The sequence below is a fragment of the Condylura cristata genome, unplaced genomic scaffold, assembly GCF_000260355.1.
Source record: "Condylura cristata isolate star-nosed mole 26May11 unplaced genomic scaffold, ConCri1.0 scaffold00001, whole genome shotgun sequence".
Classification (NCBI taxonomy): domain Eukaryota; kingdom Metazoa; phylum Chordata; class Mammalia; order Eulipotyphla; family Talpidae; genus Condylura; species Condylura cristata.
This window is the reverse complement of record NW_004567102.1, coordinates 5,535,993-5,543,019: the sequence shown is the minus strand read 5'-3', so window position 1 is coordinate 5,543,019 and position 7,027 is coordinate 5,535,993. Positions and strand designations below refer to the sequence as shown.

General features: G+C 47.2%; 1 protein-coding gene across 1 annotated transcript in view; it reads left to right on the top strand.

Annotated features, from left to right (window-relative positions):
- Positions 1 to 7,027, top strand: part of BTBD9 (BTB (POZ) domain containing 9) — a 391,756-nt gene that overhangs the window by 361,601 nt on the left and 23,128 nt on the right. The window lies entirely within an intron of this gene.

The window sequence follows — 7,027 nt, the reverse complement described above, 5'->3', positions numbered from 1 at the left end:
GGTAGACTGTCTGGGAAGTTCCCTGTGCTTGGGAGCTGATTTCTCCCTCAGCATTTGGAAGAAGGGCTCCATTATCTTTAATTGCCAAGATTGCTTTAGAAAAATATCATGTGATTCTGGTTCCCACATCTTTTTGTCCGCCTGCATTTCCCTCTCCAGAAGCATTTAAGATCTCCTCAATCTCTCAGTAATAGGCTTTTGTGTGGCTGTTTTCTCATTTATTGTGGTGACTGCTCATGGCTTCTTTAGCTTGGAAACATATTCTTCATATTGGAGGAAACTTTTTGTCTTTCTTTGGCAGCTTTCCAGCTTCTATCTTCTCTGTTCCTTTTTTCTGAGGTATCTACTCTAAGTTTGACCTCTCTGTTGCATCATCTCATGCTCTTACACTGTTTTTTCTATTTTGCATGTCATTTTGTTTGACATTCTGGGAAATTTCTTCAACTTAAGCTTCTAATAATTTGTTCATGATTTATTTCAACCCACAGTTTTAACTTACAAGAGCATTTTCTTGTTCTCGGAATATTCCTCTTTTTTATCATTTTATTCTTATTTTAAGAATATAGTAATGCTTTCTTTTATCTGTTTTGGCTGTAAATTTTTTTTTCCTTCTCTACTTTTAGTTTGCCTACTAGATTATATCTTATCTTCTCAGTTATGTTCTTCTATAGTTGCCTCTGGTCTTTGTCTTTCCTTGATGATCCTTAACTGTTCACTTTAAACATTAAGCTTTGAGGAAGTTGGCTGGAACCTTCTGGATGTGGATGAGTTTGTGGAATTCATTGAAGGTTCTTTTTTTTTTTTAAGATTTATTTATTTATGCATACAGAACTGGGGTACAGGCCAGAGGTGCAGGGGCAGCCAGAGGTTTCACCAGAGACAGAGTGGGGAGCAGAACAGGCAGACTGACGAAGTACACTGCTGAGGGGAGCAGCAGGCAGGTCAGGAGAGGTCTGCCACGCCATGTGGGTCACCTCCGGGGCAGGTGGGGATCGAACTCATGTGGAAGTGGCTTTAGCTTCTTAGTGCAGTGCTTTAACCAGCTGCACCACCAGGGAGGGCCTCATTGAAAGTTCTTACACTGGAGCAGGCATTTCCTTGGGAGACCCCTGCCCACTCTCTCAGAGCCAGCACTCTGGCTGCCTGTGCTCCTGTCAGGGGAGCTTTTCCGGATCTGCAGGACCACGGCCACATTCATGTAGTTCCCACCCAGTCGTCACCAGAAAGAGCTTCCTCGAATATGTTATCTGAAGCAGTGTGCCCCTCAGCTTACTTAACATAGCTTTCTTTTTCTCCACTGCCCTTCTTTTACTCTAATGTGATGATTATTTATCTCTTCTCCCACTAGAATGTAAGCTTCTTACAGCAAAGGCTAAAACCAGGCCTGTGCCATAGTAAGTACTTGATAGATGTTTCTGGCAGGAAGGATAGAGAAACAGGGAGAAGAAAGAATAGTCTCTCTAGGTCTTTCCTCTTGGGCTGATTAGCATCTCCAGAGGACCCTCCCGTCTCCTGCCTGGGTCAAGCCTGGGTCATACTGGCCTGAAAACTGAGCAAGTGTAAGGGACTGACTGGAAGAGTCACCCTCTGGATGCTCACTTCCATGCAGTTCCCAGCTCTGGGCCGCTGCAGGACCCCACTCTCTGCTGGGCTCGGTGATCCCCGAGTCCAGACCCTCCCTGTTCAAGCGCACCACACTGAATTCCCTGTCTCCTGCCAATCTGGGGTGGAAGACTTGTCCCTCTGTGCAGGAGGGCGAGGGAGCCCGGGGAGTCCCCCTGATCCTTTTACCTGCTTTCAATTGGCGTTCAGCCCCTGCACACCCCCACCTTCAGAAGTAGCTGGTGGCCCAAGGACATGAGCCTCTGGAGCCATCTGCACTGTGACTCCAGCCTGGGTGTTTTCTCTCAAGTGTTGCCTTGGAGAGATATTAACAGCTATCTCATCCCTTCTCTGTTTTATGCCTGTGTGTGTGTGTGTGTGTGTGTGTGTCTGTGTGTGTTGCATCTGTTATTAAGCACACTTCCTTACTGCTCTTTAGCAGAGGAAGCAAAGACAAGCCCATGTGTCCAGTTTGCCATGTTTAACTTCCCATTTGGTCCTGGAAAATGCTTTCTTATCTCCAGCTTCCCAGGACTCACTGGCCTACTACAGGAAAAGTGTAGCATATGCCTTCTGTTGAGAGCATAGGCAGCAGCGGCGCATATTTTTCAGAGCTCAAAAGACTATAACCCTTGGCATCGGCTCCTCAGGTGCCCAGAGAAGGCAGGACAAGGCTCAGGATGGAAAGCATTCTCAGCTGAGCTCTGCTGCAGTCCTTCCTCCTATCACCCTTGGGTGAGGAGAACACCCCGAGACCCCTGCCGACCCTTAACAGGTGGGGCCTGTGCCGTCCTTCCCATGCCGGCCCCGCTCTGTGCTTCTGCCGACACAGCTGCCCATAGTCCACGACACCCCTGGCAGAACCACACCCCACCGAGGGACGAACTGCAACTCCCCACTAATTTTTTCATTCGCAGTTGAGTTAATTCCACCTCAGGCACATTTTTTCTCACATAAACATAGACACACTTTAATCTCTTCTCCCTTTTTAAATTTATTTCAAGAACGGCTTAAAGTACAGAAAAGGAGAAAAAGTAATATAACATTCACTCACATCGTCATCACCAGAATTGACAGTAGTTAATATTCCTCACACGCTCTCCAAGTCTTCTTTACTTTAATCAAAGGAACCAAACATTGCAGTTTGCATCGAAGTGTCCTCTGTTCCTGTCAGTGGTCCCATTCTTCACACCCTTTTCGGAGACCACTGTTACCGTCCGTCAGGGTCCATCCTTCCAGAGTGTCTTTGAAATATTTTGGAGCACATACGTCTTTGTGAATAATGTGTAGTTCCGAGCGTATGGCCCAGATGACAGACCGCCCAGTAGCTTGCTTTGCAGTACGCTTCTGTGTTCAGCTCTCTCCACGCCGGTCTGTATGGAGACAGACCTGCTGGGCCTCCATAGAGACAGGATAGTAGCACACGGTCCATGCCCTCCCCACTATGTGTTTTCTCGTTGAATCCTCCCCACCCTAAACAGCAAGTGGCGAACTACTGTCACCGGCACTTCACACGGGAAACTACTTCAAGGGCTTGTCAGTTTATGATCCCCTCACATGTGCTCTTCAGCCCCAGAGTCATTGCAGAGACACAGCATGAGGTATGTGAATCCTCTATGGCTTCAGTAACGGGAGCCACTGCCCAGCTCTCAATTACTGGGAAGTTCCTTATTGCACCCTTTGCTGGAAAGAGCATAAACTAACAGCTATTAAATCCAAATCCTGGGCCCTCCCTTGTGGCGCAGCGGGTTAAAGCACAGCACTGAGAAGCTAAAGCCACTTCTGCAGGAGTTCGATCCCCTCCTGCCCCGGAGGTGACCACATGGCGTGGCAGACCTCTCCTGACCCGTGACCCGCCGCTGCTCCCCTCAGCAGTGTACTTCGTCAGTCTGCCTGCTCTGCTCCCCACTCTGTCTCTGGTGAATCCTCTCACCCTCCGCGTCTCTGGCCTGTACCCCAGTTCTGTATGAATAAATAAATCTTTAAAAAAAAAAAAATCCGGCTTCTGCAGCTGGCAGCCCTGCAGTGTTGACAGTTGCTTATTGTCCCTCTGCCTTGAGGCCCTACCCTCATAAGTGGGGTTCTGGTCAGCTGCCTACCTGCCTAACAGGTTGTGCTGGGAACCAGATGTCACAGATCTGGATCGTGAAGCATTTTGTAAGCCACACAGTGGTCTGCAGACAGGAGGCTTCTGGGGTCCTGGCCTACTTGTCACTCTCCTTAATAACAGATCACCAGCCATATCCCAGCTCCATCCCCTGGTTCTGAATGCATCGCAGTATTTAATCCTCATTCTACAAGCAACAGTTTTAGAGAGATTGTTGTAAATTTCTTGTTTTTCTGGCTTGTTTAATTACTACTATGGTAACATCATTTTTTTCTTTCTTTTTAAAAAAAATACATATATACTTTTTCAACCTCATTATGGGTTAAATTAAGTTTTATGGGTGGGTCTGGGAACCATATCAAAATTTATAGCTTTATTTTTCTAAAGAAATTGCTTCCAAGCTTCAAACAACCAATTACAAGGGAAGGTTTGGAGCACAACCAGTTTGAGAGTTGGTTGTACTGTACATTGTTCTCTAGTTAGTTTGTGGAGATGATCAACTTCTTCAGGGTAGGCACCACCTCTTGTATGGATCCCCCATAACACCCACTAAATGCCAAATTCAAGAGTATATTCAGCAAATCTGTATTCCTCCAAAGCTAAGCTGCCTTGTCTGCATCCAAGAAATGGTGCCTTGGATGACCCTGGGAAGTGTACAGACGTCCCTCAACATATCCCAGCCAACCTGATGACTCACAGATGAGGCGCAGGGACACAGTGAGTCTTGTCTGGCCCACTTTCTTTTAACACCTAGTATATTCCAGTAGTGTGCTAGATCTTTTTTAAAGATTTATTTATTTATGCATACAGAATTGGGGTACAGGCCAGAGGTGCAGGGATGGTGAGAGGATTCACCAGAGACAGAGTGGGGAGCAGAACAGGTTAACTGACAAAGAACACTGTTGAAGGGAGTAGTGGGTCGACCAGGAGAGGTCTGCTGCGCCACGTGGGTCACCTCCCTGAACTCATGCCAAAGTGGCTTTTAGCTTCTTAGTGCTGTGCCTTAATCAGCTGCCCCACCAGGGAGGGCCTGCTAGATGTTTTATATTTGTTAATGTCTTAAGGCCTCACCAAAAGTGTTGAAGTAATTCTTTTTTTGTCCTCATTTTATATATGAGGAGACCAAAGCTCAGAGAGGTTAAGCAACTTGCCTAAGGTCACAGAGCCAGTGAAAGTACAAAAGTGTGATTTAAACCCAGCAGCCTGGGTACCTCTTGGTCCAAGAAAGACCAGAATTAAAGTCCCCTGCCTTGGCTATTGCTGGCGATCTTCTCAGCTGGAAAGACTGCATGGTAGCACATTGCCGGCATGGTCTCTATGCTTCATGTCATGTGATCTATAACAAAGCTTAGGGTAGCAGGCAAGACAGGCACATTTTTCTAATGCTTACATATACGTTCTACTAAATTCAAACAGTACAGAAAATTATAAAAGAAAATGTCTCTTGAAATTCTTCCATCCAAAGCTAAAAATCTTCACCAACATTGTGGTAAACATTCTGCTGAATCCTTCTCTGATCCCTGTGAGTCTGGAGACACAATTATGTAACCAGGGGAGTGGGTTTTATGAATGTCAGCATGAGATAGATGACACTGTGGCTCAGAAAAGGGGTGATTTCTCCAGTGGAGACCTGGCCAATACCAGTGTTGAAATGTCAATCCTATATGGATTTTTTTTCTGGTTTTGGGGTGACTCTCAAAGCATGTATGTCTTAACACCTCTCACTTGTTCAGACACCTTCCCGGCACCTGCTTCTGGCTCCACAAGCACTGGGTCTACACCCCTGGTGCCCCATTGTTTTCCTGGGAGAAGAGATTCAGGGCACTTGGCATGTGGGAATATTTATACAGCTCTCAATTAAGCTCAATAAAAGTGGCAGCAAGCTCCTGCATATACTAAGTGGTGGTGGTGGTGGCCGAAGCTCCTCTTCCAGATTGCCCAGCGATTCCATAATGACTCTGCTCAGGGGTGACGTGTCCAGTGCCACCTTGGCATTTCCCCACCAAGCAGCATTTAAAGTTATTTTGAAGAATATCAGTGGAAATGGAATCTGATATTGGGGAGGGAGGGTCATGCAATCCTCACCTGAACCAACCTTCCTTCCTACTTACACTTTGGTCTTAGGGGTGGTATCCAGTTTTGCTAGAAATGAAATCATATATTCAACTCTCAAACTGTGTTAGTGCAAATGAACTCTAATGTGATTAGATATTAATGTAGTGTAATGGAGGATTGGTATTAAATCGAGGCCTCCTGATCTTATTACTCCACAAATGCTCCCTCCTGCTCAGGCTGCTGCCCTGCCAGCCCTGCGTCCCCAACAAGAAATGAGTAGTGATAGAGCTCAAGAAGCCCTGAGCCCCGCTACTGTAGCCCTGAGCCCCTGTGAAAGCCTAGTGTAAGGTGGGAAAAACAGGAGGAGATAGGAAAAGGAGCGTGAAGAGAGAGCACAGACATGAGGGTTCACACCCGGTTCTGCCCAGGCCTCTTGACAGCGAGACCTCACTTCCTTACTGCATTGAGCTGCCAAGACTCCCTTTGGAGAGAGGAGGGCTTGGACGCACCACTGGGGGTGGAAAGGGAGTTGTAATCCTGGGCTTGCCTGCATGCTCAGAGGCCTGCGAGCTGGCAAGTGTCAAGGTTTGCCTTACATCCAGACAACTTTCTTGCTCGGCGTAAACCTAGCAAGCTCAGACGGTAAAGTCTTCGCTGTATCTCCTCCATCCCAGTCATTTCTGTAAGACTGATTTGACCATAACAGATAGTGGTCACTTGCCCTGGTTCTCTTTGCCTCCCTAGAGGGCTGGACTGAGATGCAGGTGCTGTAAGACCGTGGTATGTGTGTGTGGCTTTCATTTAGCGTGGGTGGGACTGACGCCCCTCACAGGGTAGCCCCTGGCTTCCCTCACCTGCTGCAGGAAGGATACATCTTTGCTCAGTTACACTGCTTGTTTCAAGGTGATAACTGGACCTGTGGGAGCCAAGTCAAGTGGGGGAACCTAAGGGGGTCTCTCTGGGCCCACAGGCTGCATCAGCAGATGCCTCAGTTGCTACCCGAGGCTGGGAAGACATCAGTCCCCTATCGAGAAGGGGCGCCCCAGTGCTGGGAATGGTCAGACGGCATCACCTTCATGTATAAATAATAACATTTTTACAAAGAGTGATTTTTCTTATGCTGTTTCCAGAAAACTGCTTTCAGAGGCACAGACTTTGCACACAGGATGGTAACGACTTTTTAATGACCTTAAGGGGCCTGGTGTCCAGGCAGCAGTGAATCAATCTCAGTGGGAGGTTCACGGTGAGAGAGAAGATGGAACA